This window comes from Stigmatopora argus, chromosome 14, assembly GCF_051989625.1.
Source record: "Stigmatopora argus isolate UIUO_Sarg chromosome 14, RoL_Sarg_1.0, whole genome shotgun sequence".
NCBI lineage: Eukaryota > Metazoa > Chordata > Actinopteri > Syngnathiformes > Syngnathidae > Stigmatopora > Stigmatopora argus.
Genome location: NC_135400.1, coordinates 16,741,547 through 16,753,969, shown reverse-complemented (window position 1 = coordinate 16,753,969; position 12,423 = coordinate 16,741,547). Strand labels below are relative to the sequence as shown.

Genomic DNA, 12,423 nt, shown 5'->3' with positions numbered 1-12,423 from the left:
GGGGGCGCTTATTGGAGAAGGGTTCCTGTCTCGGGGACTGTCTGCCAATATGCCGCAACTTCACACTCGAGTGTCTTCAGGACTTGCATTGCAGTCCACGTAACGGTCAATTTATACGTTTTTTTTATCATTTCAAATCGTGTACGCAAAGGGTGGCAGACTGGGGTTGGTTCGCGGGCCGCGTTAACGTCAACTCGATTTCATGTGGGCCGGACCATTTTAGATATAATATTTAGATATTTTTTTAAATAAATGGAATAAAAGAACTGGATTAAAAGCCCTGAATATTCCGTTTTTTATAGATCTAAAACAATGTTTGTTTGAGCTTTTTTATATATATTTTTAGATTTTACTAAATGTTTTTTAACTAAAAACACAGAAAAAATGGATTAAAAAATTACAATCATTGATTTAAAAGGGGCAAAATCAGGAAAATTAATATACATCTATACTCTTCATTTGAATTTTATCCTAAAATTATTTACTTTCCCGGGCCACACAAAATGATGCGGCGGGCCAGATTTGGCCCCCGGGCCGCCACTTTGACACATGTGCACTAGAGGTTATTATTTCGTCTTTTGACACTGCCCCTAACCTTGTTTTATTGGAATCGGTTGCATGACACTGCCCCCTACCTGCTGGCATGGTTATTGCAATACGATGGCAATTCTAAGCAGGCGCGGAAAGACGACATGATTGGGCGAGGGACAAACATAAAATGATTTGCAGACGGTGGTCTGTATTGCCCTAAAAAAAATCTAATGGAACCCCCGACTAATAACTCACTCGCCCCCTCCCCCGCTCGGCCCCGCGTTCCACCCAAGGGGCCCCGTTGACACGCGTCGCCCCTGGCCCTGTTATCATTAGCTCCGCCTCTGCTTTTCCGTGTTATTTTTAGTGTATTCATTCTCTTCGTAACGTTTGACCACATCTCGCCCCGGCGAAAGCGCGCGCCCGATCAGACGAAAACGACAAACGTATCCCCGCTCGCCATCGGGCCGTGAAATTCATTCATACCGCAAACACACGCAAGATTTCCTTCCACGCACGTGAGCGTGCCTGCGCCCCAGCGATCACCAAGCTGAATTATTTAGAGGCTTGGCGTGCCCATCTAACGTGCTGCCGCATGGGAAGTGACAGGCCGCCGGAGGCGGGGGCTTCACGGAAATGCAAACGCGGCCCCCGAGGTGCCGCGTCTCATCACAATGCAAACACGACGCGCACGCTGACCTAAACTTCAGCTCGCCGGGAAGGAAGGGAACATCCCCGTCACTTTCTTTAGCGGATCGGGTTGCGTTTTTAATTGCGGGGACCAGGTGAGGTGGTGGGCGGAGCTTCACCCGTTGCACCTGTGTCCGGTGTGGACAGCGGAGGGAGTATTTAAACGAAAGCGATTCAAAAATAGATTTATGTTTGTCTTGCTTTTGGGTGTATTCTAAGTATATTGCAAATAAATACATGTACAGAACGATATGATATAGCATCTTAATATTTACATTACTAAAACAAACTTTGCAGAACAAAGACAAAATGTTCGGCGAAAATATGAATCAAGAAAATCCCAATCAAGAGAGCTCCCAAAAAAAAATCACAGTGCATTATTTCCTATATAAATTAAAATTATATTTTGGACAGTAACAGTACGTTTTATGTTATGTTATATATTTACATTAATTCTAGGGCAAAGGTGTCAGACTCGGGTTGGTTCGCAGGCCGCTTTAACGTCAACTTGGGCCGGACCATTTTAGATATATTTAGATTTTTTTTTTAATAAATGGATTAAAAGAACTGGATTAAAAGCCCTGAATATTCTGTTTTTTATAGATCTAAAACAAAGTTTATTTGAGCTTTTTTTATATATTTTTAGATTTTACAAAATGATTTTTGAACTAAAAACACAGAAAAATTGATTAAAAAATTACAATTATTGATTTAAAAGGGGGAAAATCAGGAAATGTAATATACATCTATACTCTTCATTTGAATTTGATCCTAAAACAGAAAGTCGGCACTCATCATTTACTTTCTTGGGCCCCACAAAATGATGCGGCGGGACAGATTTGGCCCCCGGGCCGCCACTTTGACACCAGTGCTCTTGGGAATCAAACTTTCCGGAGCAAAGAGAACTTAAAAATTACAATCAAGAGACTATTTCTTATATAAATTCATTTAAATTAGATTAGATTAAACTTTAATTCAGGAAATTAACTTTTTTATGAGAACAAAATATCTCAACGTAAATTGTTCGCAAAATTGTTATTTTGTGCCACACAACTGATTTGCAAACATTTTTTTCCGCTAATAACCCTCTTATGAGGCCTGAGAAAAAGACATTTAAATGTGCTACTTTTTACTTCTTTAGGACAGATATCGGTAGATCGGCAAAATCCGTTGACTCGCATTCATAAATATGCCATCGGGAAATTCCTAATTAGAAATATGAGCGCTAATTATGGGGCGGAGCATGGGAGCTTTGTGGTCAAGGTGCATAATGACACGACAGCACTTTCAACTAAAAAGCCCTCCACTTTTGGTCCCCAGGTAGCGAGCCGAGGCCAGGCCAGAGTTTTCCCTCAACAGAGAAGCCATTAGTCAGAACGCCGCTGATTTATGGGATGTCTCCTCGCGGAATTTAAATGAAGTGCCGTGCTGTTCTCGCCGAGTGCGGGTGGGATCTTACCGCTGCTCTTCGGGGGAAGAGGGGGCGCACACCCCTTTGCGCTCAACCGCGTACCCTGGTCGCCAGACGCTCTCTTGGCTTTGGTCACGTTGTCGGGTGGTCCGAGAGGATGCTCGTCTGGAGGAAAGGGGCGGGACGAGGTACAAGGTCAACACTTTTTTAACATTATCTCACACATAACACACACAAAACAAAATAGATTTTTTTGTGCAAAAAGCTACACGATCAGTAATTGTTTTCCAGCATTAATAATAAATTTGACATACAAAAGACTAATCGCGGCGTGTTCTCATTATTCCCACATTCAAAGCTGGGCGATTAATGGCTCTCATATTAATGATGTTGTTGCACTGTAGTTGTCTCCTCCCATGAGATTTGGATAGTTTATGAGCGGCCAGGATGTCCCACAGTTAAAACTCCCCAGCAAAAAAATAAATAAAATAGCCGAACGACAGGTCTTCTATAGAAAAAGACGTGACACAAAGATGGCTGGCATTGAATGATTGGTTCAGTGGCATTGAAATGATAGACGTCCAATCCGTTTTGAAAGACGGTGCCTGGCAGGGACCAACTAAAATAAGAACAAAAATTCAAGATTTTCGGAGTACTTTCTGAAAAATGTGGAGCAAACCGGTACTCGGACGTTTCGCCGAAAGACGTTTCGCCGACGGACGTTTTGCCGATGGACAGTTCGCCGAATGGACGTTTCGCCGAAAAAATTAAAGTGTTTAATTTATTATTTTATTAAACAAATAAAAGTGGGGATGTTTCTCATTGTTTTATTTTTTGTGCCGAGGTTGAAAAACATACACACACAATCCGGGGGCGGGGCGAGCGCGCAAATCCCGTTTCGGCGAAACGTCCGTTCGGCTAAACGTTCGTCCGGTGAAACGTTCGTTCGGCGAAACGTCCGTCGGCGAAACGTCTTTCGGCGAATCGTCCGGTCACGGAGCAAACCTGGTAAATCTGCATCTGAGGCTATAAAAAATATGTAACAAAATAAATTTGTAGTGCCCCTGATTTAAACACGCGTAATTTAATTTCAATTCATTAAAGCACTGTCGTGGGTTAAAAAAAAGTTGTTTGAACATTATTACAATATTATTCCGACATCTCTAGAAGCCTTTCCTTCGTGTTTTTCACTTTTTTGTCTCCTTCACAGTTGACAAAACACCAAAGCTCTGCTTGTGAAAGCACTTGAGGGAAAAAAAATGGAATATTTGCAACAATTTTGATGAAAGTGACGCAACGACTTTAACCCTCGCCAGAGGGCCGTGCTTAAAAACATACTTTCAAATACAACAAGTGACTTCAAAATAATCAAAATAATATTATAATCTGTTATTCTGTTAACATGTGCTTGCTAGCGAGAAAGCTCGAGATGATCATCAATTCTGGTTGTGATGTCACAACCAGAATTCCTGGCAAAAAATAAGCATTCCCGAATAGAATAACAATGAAATTCTAAAAAAACAGCCAGATATGATTGGCAAATTTTCCCCAAAATTTTTTTACATGGTCACTATTTTAATAATTATTTTTTTTTACCTTCTAAAATTGTCAATCGCAAAGCATACAAGCTTCTGTATGTCAATTTTTGTGAAGAAGATGTCGGTTCCGCATAGACTGCTTTCGTATCGAAGTATTCCTTGGTGCTTTGGTTTTGTTGGCACTGACATGGGGGGGTTTGGGGGGCTTATTTGTAGGAAATCTTTGCCAGACTCCAGCTGAGCTTATGACAGACAGGACAGCGCACAAGGGGGACGTAGCGCGGACCTCGTCGGGTAACTCCAGAAGAAGAATGCAAAGAGAAAAGTGTCTCTTGATGTGTTGTTTGCACTGTGAAAATATGCCATGCGGTAAAGAAAAATGCCCCTGAAGTGTTATGGCAACACAACATTATGAAAGCAATTTAGATAGTCATCTTTGTAATTATTCTCTCCAAACAACTACGTCAACAAAATACATAGATAAGCAAAATATTGTATAGGCTTGATTTTATTCTCTAATGTTTAGATTGAGTTTATTTTTAGGGCTATTATGTTTATTTAACAGGAAAAAAAGTGTTGTTTTTGTATTTTGCTTCATCTACTGTTTGTTTTAATTGGATGATAATAATAGTGGATGCATACTCTATATATGATAAGAAACATGGTAAATGATGTTTAAAAAAAGTGTTGTTTTTTCATTATGATTTACCTACTGTTTGTTTTAATTGGATGATAATAATATGGTGGATGCATACTCGATATATGATAAGAAACATGGTCAATTATGTATGGAGTATTTTTTTATATCGTGAGTGAAAATTTTATTTTGTTTTGGTCAATACTATTATGTACTGTCACTTTAAATTTTGACATAAAACACTATAATAAGAATTTAATGTGAACTACTGGTAGACTATTAAAAGGAAAAGAAAACATTTATCACGTCGCAAAGAAGCTTGAATAAATTTCAAAAACACAGGATTTCAATTTTTGTATATGTAATCGTGGAGGAAAACCAGTTAAAGTATTTCGAGGTAGTTAGCAATATTTTACCCAATCAAATGCGAGAATCTTACGTACTTGACCTTCCTTATTAGTATTTGTATTTATACGTGAAATGATGGAAACATTTTGATGGCACTAAACAAAAATCAAGAACGGGGTCGAAAAAGCATAAAATCAACAGCGTTAAAATGAGTAAAATCCAGTTCAAGTGCAGAGTAAAGTAGTTAAGTAGGCTACAGTTAGCGTCAAAAGAGAATTCATACATACATTAGCCCAGTGATACAGAGCGCTGATAATTGTCTGGTGGGGCGTAGAAACAATAACGGCTGCAAATTATGAATCACACGCAGCCCCCCCAAAAAGTGTGACCTTTGCTGGCGCTGAAATGGAGCTAAGGAAGCGAGAGGAGCCACGCAGAGCATTTAGCGAGGAGATGACTTGGAGGCTCTGGCTGTGAGCGACGGCACAGGTAGAAAGGTCACGCCGTCATTCGGACGCCGGCGACGGGAGAAGAATGGAGGCGGCGGCCCGGCCAAGGAACGCCGCGGGCAAACCAGATGGCGACGGCGGCGCGTGCACGAATGGCAGCGGATGCCCGATACGTCGCGTTTGTGGCGATACCTGGAGCGCCGAAAGGGTTACTGTAGTCCCTCGAATATCGCGGTTAATGTAGACTAGACATGGCCGCAATAAACGAAAAACTGCGATGAAGGGTCACCCCTATTTAAAAAAAAAAAAAAAAAAAAAATTTACTTCAGTGGCTTTCAAGTTTCACATTTTTATGAAGTTACAAAAAAAATAATTAAAAGAATTTTCCCCTAGAAAAGAATCCACGATGTAGTGAAGCCGCAATATTCGAGGGATTACTGTATTTATTAATTACAGCTACTATAAGCATATCAAAAGACTGTAATGTATATATATGACAATTTAATTACTTTAAATACTGTACTCAGTGAAAATAGTTCCTTTTCGCTTGATATAAATCCCCCAAAAACAGGTTAAAGGGAGTTTTAGTCCAAGTTCTTTGTCCGCGATAGTCGAGGGATTACTGTATTTATTAATTACAGCTACTATAAGCATATCAAAAGACTGTAATGTATATATAAATTTAATTATTTAAAATACTGTACTCACAGTGAAAATAGTTCCTCTTTGCTTGATATAAATCCCCCAAAAAACAGGTTAAATGTTTTAGTCCAAGTCCTTTGTCCGCGATAGTCGAGAGATTACTGTATTTATTATTTACAGCTACTATAAGCATATCAAAAGACTGTAATGTATATACATATATAAATTTAATCACTTTAAATACTGTACTCTTAGTGAAAATAGATCATCTATGCTTGATATAAATCCCACCCCAAAAAGGTTAAAGGTAGTTTTAGTCCAAGTCCTTTGTCTTCTTGTGGCCATATTCGAGGGATTACTGTAAAGAGCGATTTCCTCGGGGAAGACGGCATGCGGGAGCGCCTTTAACGTGCATTGGCGTTCCGCTACGTTAAGTCATAAATATTACATGAGTTTGTATTCTGAGCTGGCGGCGCTAATCATCTTAGGATGTAAGGACACGACAACAACACGCACGGGAGGTCAAATAATCCTTCTGGACAGTCTGGGTTAAATTTGGCATCGCTTGCCAAGGTGTGTATGGAATTGCATCTTGGGGTTTTAATTTGGATGGATCAAAATGGATGTGCGAGTAAGACTGTAATGTATTAATATAAAAAAATATTTTAAATACTGTACTCAGTGAAAATAGTTATATATACGTTTATATCAATAAATAAATGTTATTTTTTTTATTACTTATTGATGTTTTTTTAACTGGGAAAACGCACTTTGTGGAGTAGCACCACCAATTTCATTATACGCAGCTGTGTATGATAACAATAAAGGCTTTAATTTGATTTTGATATTTCTAAAACCTCATCCGGCACTGTAGTAGTTATTTTGTGTTTGAACAACATATGATGATATTTTCTCGACATGCTATCATCCAAACATGGTTAAATGCAGGTTATCTAATTATGAAAAATAAAACATTTAGAGCACTCAGTCCAAGCGTTATTTAAAACATTAGTTTGAGTCATCCAGGGCTAAAAGACCAAAAAAGTAACTTACCTTAGTTAGAATTGTGCAACATTACATAGATGGTAGAACACTGTTTTGTTTGGGCATTAAAATTTAGATTCTTTTGTAGTCACAAATTGGTCAACATGCTTGATTCTCGGGTCACTCTAGTTCTGCAGCATGTCAGTAGATTACACTGCACAACTGATGTGTGCTGCCAACTAGCGGACGTGAGTGGAAGCGCAGCCACGCTGCATTGTTTACACCAAAACAACCCTGGAAAGATCCACGAATTTTGAATTGGCATGAGAATTACGTGACGTATCGAGGAGTGGATTTTTTCAAACATTATTTACAGAATACTTTTTTAGAAAGACCTGCTATTGCCCCAAAAAAACATTACATTTGATCACACTCAGAGTATTTTTTAGGAGGATAGAGGACATTATGTGACAATCTACTGTTCCACACCACACGCCTCGTCAAATTCCGCCGCTTTGAGGGCTAAGCAAAACATTACGAGTCACAAATGCTGCCACTTGTCCTTGAAAGCGAGACTGAAGCGCAAATAACGGCCTACGAAAGAAAACAAAAACCCCTACGAGGGCCGCCTAATAATAAACTGGGGAACAAAGTTATATCCGCCGCTGTACGACTCGTTTAAGAGCCGTCGGTTGAACAAAGTTATTCCCCTGACATCTAGATTGAACAGTAAATAAGTTTGCCACGGCGGTCTTTACGCGTCCAAAGCGCAAAATGTTGGCGTCGCGCTTGACGGACGCCTGGATAAAGACTACGCAGCCTCGGGACCATCTGTGCATGAGGGAAACGCGGGTGTGTGTGGAAGTCATGCCCTTCATTGTTTGTGCCCCCCTTTACCCGCATGTTGTGCGCGATATTGTGCAAGTCAGCAAAAAAAAAACACTGAGACAAACCCAGCATAAGGTTAATGCATATTCATTTTCTGAGCACGCAAAATAAATATACAAAATATGAGTTCCCAACTTCCAAAAAAAACATTTACTGTCATCGACCATGATGAATTTCAATCATTTTACTCAGTGGCTGCGTCGATGGTGCTAAACTAACCAGATGTGCTCTAAAAAAAAGATTTTTTCACATGCCGCATGCCGCAACTTTGATATATTACATCTATGAAACTCGGGTAACACCAACAGCCTTCCGACTGTTGTAAGAGCGTCAATGTTTACAACAATAGGAGGGTTGTTGATTGGATGGACGACGTCTCCCTGAGTGGCAGTTAATGTTAAAAAAATAAAAAGCTAGACGAGCGTCAAGGACAAAAATAATTGTGATAGTCAAATCAAACTGAAAAATAATAACTGGCAAGAAATAAGTGTTTATCTTTCTGATTAGCTTTCAGTCTGAGCCATATTGTTTATTTTATTTTTACATTTGGCATTATTTATATTATTTATTTACATATTTATTTATTTACTTATATATTTATTTATTTATTATATATGTATTTATATATTTATTTATTTACTTATATATTTATACATTTATGTATGTATTTATTTATTTATTAACTTACTTATTTCCTATCTATTTATGTCTAAAATGTCTTTTGCTGTGTCTGTATTCTCACCCTCTTGCTACTGTGACAATCAAATTTCCCGATAAATAAAGTTATCCAATCCAATATTGAAATAAAATACTTACGATATCACTGCACAAAAAAAATCATGCAAAAACACCACATTAAGATGCAAAACATGCCAATATGAAACTTTCTGAGGTGAATATATCATCATAAATATTTTCAAAAAAGTCCAAAAACCTTTCTTAAAACACTCAAACGGCCACCAGAGGAGCCATTTCTCATTTTAACACTGTGACTGAGCGCCTGGCTTTATATTGGAAATTTTAGCATCCTACCCTCCCAGCAAAAATAGTTTGGACGTTTAGCAGATCAATGCGTGAGTAGGAAAATAGACTGTATTTGTCATTTCCATTGATATCGCATGCATTATAGAGCTGATCTTGTATTTTGACTTCCTGTGCTATGCCCATCTCTTAGTACCGGCACCCCCCGACTCCCTGTAATCCCCCCCCTTGCCCCCAGGTCCCCACAGAAGAGTGTTCTTGTGAAAGAAGCTCTTTGATAGGCGGCGGCCAGCAGCAACACAAGGGAAGCAATCAGACTCTGGATGACTGTGCTTGCTTGTGATGTTGTTTTGCTTCTTTGACCTGCTAAACTTCTCTTTTTACCCCCCAAAATAAACTGAATCCTTGAAGACCCCTCCGTATGTTTTGTGCTTTTTGTCCCCCGTGTACCTTGCGAAACACATTTGTTGTGCCTCCTTTGTAACCGCCGACAACGGCACAACGCCACGTTTTAAAAGGCTTTTGGGGTGACTGACGTCGCCATTTCCTGGTTTTGCTTTTTATAAATCGCACCCCCCAAACTATGAAAAAAACTGCAATTTATAATCTGAAAAATACGGTACATAAAATGAGGCCACAACCAAAACCAACTGCATATTTTTACCGTAACTAGCATGCTATTTGTCGGCTTTCTGGTATTCTTTTGTGGTCATGTGACCATTCTGTTATTGCTAGAAAGCTCGAGATGATCATCAATTCTGGTTGTGATGTCACAACCAGAATTGCCGGCAAAAAAATAAGCGTTCCATAATAGATGAGATATGAACTAAAAAAAATCCTCTAAAAAATCCTCCCAAAAAAATCCTCCCAAAAAATCCTCCCAAAAAATCCTCCCAAAAAATCCCCCCAAAAAATCCTCCCAAAAAATCCTCCAAAAAAATCCTCCAAAAAAATCCTCCAAAAAAATCCTCCAAAAAAATCCTCTTAAAAAACTTCTGAAAAATCCTCTAAAAAATCCCCTAAAAAATCCTCAAAAAAATCTTAAGGAAATCCTCTAAAAAATCCTCTAAAAAATCCTCTAAAAAATCCTCAAAAAAATCCTCTAAATAAATGATAACGCTAAATTTCAGCTTGATATTCTTCTCTTCTCTGCCGGCTTTCCTGGGGAGATTGCGCTTGGGGTCTAGGTCGACGTGACTGGCAGGTCTGGCCGGCCCGAGCAAACAGCCGACACGGACGCCGCCCCTCCTCCTTGAACAAACGCTAAAACCAATTTACGGCCGTGTGTGCTTGCTCATATAAGCAAACTCCCGCTCTGTTATGAGGACTAAAACAATCAGGTAAATATGCATGGCGGGCACACCTGCCGTTATGCGGGCCGGTGAGCTATTTGGAAGAGGACGTGGGGGCGCGTTATTTGCTCCCCGAGAAATTAAGACCCCGCTAGCGCACCCGTTTGGAAGTTGGGTCACGACAAAGACGATTTCATCCACTGATCCGTCTCAATCTGTCACAAGAGTTCCGTCGCCGGGTGGGAAAATCCCCCGGCGATACCAGAAATCCGAACGTCGGTCCAACGTGCGATCGCACGAAGCGTCGAGGCCAGAAACTGGAAAACGGCGCTGACGTTAGCGTTCCCGATGCCAATGGTGATGCGCCAAGCCTTGAGGCACTCCTTTTAGTCGATGAATTCATCAATAAGAGCTTGGCAGTCGCGTTGAACAACTTTAGAGTTGGAAAAAAGGCCTTTTCGCTCTCCATTAGTCACCATTATTTCATCACGTGTTCGTCATTGGCAGTGAATGAGTTCGACGATAGGAATGTGTTTTTAGCGTGTTTATCAATGGACCCGAAAACAAATGAACTTGTATGCTAAAGTTGTCATTTGCTTCTTTCTATTCACCATTCTGCGTTCCCAGGAGGTGAAAATGTCATCAAAATGATATTACCATAAAGATTTTTTTTTTTTACCCGCGACGAGCAGATTTAATTTGATATAAACCTGAAAATCTATACATTGGACACCAAAAGGAGAAGGGCAAGGGGATAACTTCAGAATGTTGGCAGTCACGAAAGATCAAGAATTAAAAAAGGAAGAAATATGGCAAGTTTATTACCTTCAACAAGGAAATCTTCTCTCTTGCTCTTTTTCAATGCCTGGGCGACTTTGTCCATTTTTCAGCCTGGAATTCTGTTTGAAGAAAATTTTTGGACAAATGTCATCTTTTTGATGGATGTCACACTGACATTTCACAATGAGAATCCGATTTAAGTGGGAAGAAATTGAAATAAAGACAAAATATTTCATGGTACAAATGTTCACTTGTGGTTGGGAACAAAGGATGGATGTGAGTGCAGAAAAACGAGCAGCAAAAATGTCCGAAAACAAAAGCAAAAGTGTCCAAAAACAAATGAAAAAAAAGAGACACACTACGTAGTTAGCTTCGTGCCACAATTCAGAAAGTGAATTATAAGTTTTCTTGGCGTCAATACGCCCAAACCAAAACAACAACAAACTGCGCAGGCCAATTGATAATAAAGACTGTCCAAATAAAGAATAATGTTTTCATTTCAAAATTATCGGATTTTTAAAGGCTAACAAGCTCCTGTCCTTTGGTTTAAATATGGTTGAATGTGGTTAATATATGAAAAAAAATGTTTTTCTTGTCAAACATGGTGGGTCCAACAAATAGGCCCCGCCCCCCCACAAATGATAGCGAAAAAATAAATAATTTGCCTTAAAAGGTAATCGGCTGAAGACCAAGAATCGTTTATTATCGGCAAGGACGGCGCAAAATAACCCAGTGTGATGTCGTTATTATCGTAGCGCAACGCCGACTCCCCCGAGCCGTAGTAACAGGACACCAAGAGCTCCGCCCCTTACGTTATAATTCCCGAGAACCTTCGGGAAGGAGAATCAGAATCAAGTTAAAAGTCCATCTCAGGCCTTCACCCATCTGACCTCATTACGAGATCCCATGATCTCTTCAAAAAGAACAACCATCGTTATTCGTCATTCCTCGCAAATACGCCGCCATACTTTGCCTCAAAATCCCACCTGCCTCTCCTGTTTTTATTTTTAGAGGCTGGATGTTGACTAGGGCAATAAAGCAACAAGAGGGGGAGAGAAAAAAAAAAGGCCATGAAAAAAATGAGAGAAAGGGCGAGGTGAGTTGAACAAGATAAAAAGCAGGGGACGGTCCCTCCTTATCAGAATGTAAGGCTGAAAACCGAAAAGCTCGCCACACACGCACACAAACGTCGGCGAGCGAAACACTCCCCCATCTCTCTCTCTCTTTTTCTCACCCTCCCTCCTCCCTGTAT

The 12,423-nt window shown here is 39.9% G+C and overlaps 1 protein-coding gene across 3 annotated transcripts in view; it reads right to left on the bottom strand.

Annotated features, from left to right (window-relative positions):
• The window catches only part of LOC144088027 (uncharacterized), a 162,465-nt gene that overhangs the window by 47,874 nt on the left and 102,168 nt on the right, over nt 1-12,423 (bottom strand). For 2 of the 3 annotated variants that reach the window (XM_077618218.1, XM_077618220.1), the window contains exons 5-6: nt 11,217-11,290; nt 2,681-2,797 (exon numbers count right to left, since the gene is read on the bottom strand). The gene's annotated coding sequence lies outside the window, so the exon portion shown is untranslated. Of the gene's footprint in view, nt 1-2,680; nt 2,798-7,299; nt 7,442-11,216; nt 11,291-12,423 lie in introns of those variants that run through there. The other variant, XM_077618219.1, reaches the window with a different exon arrangement.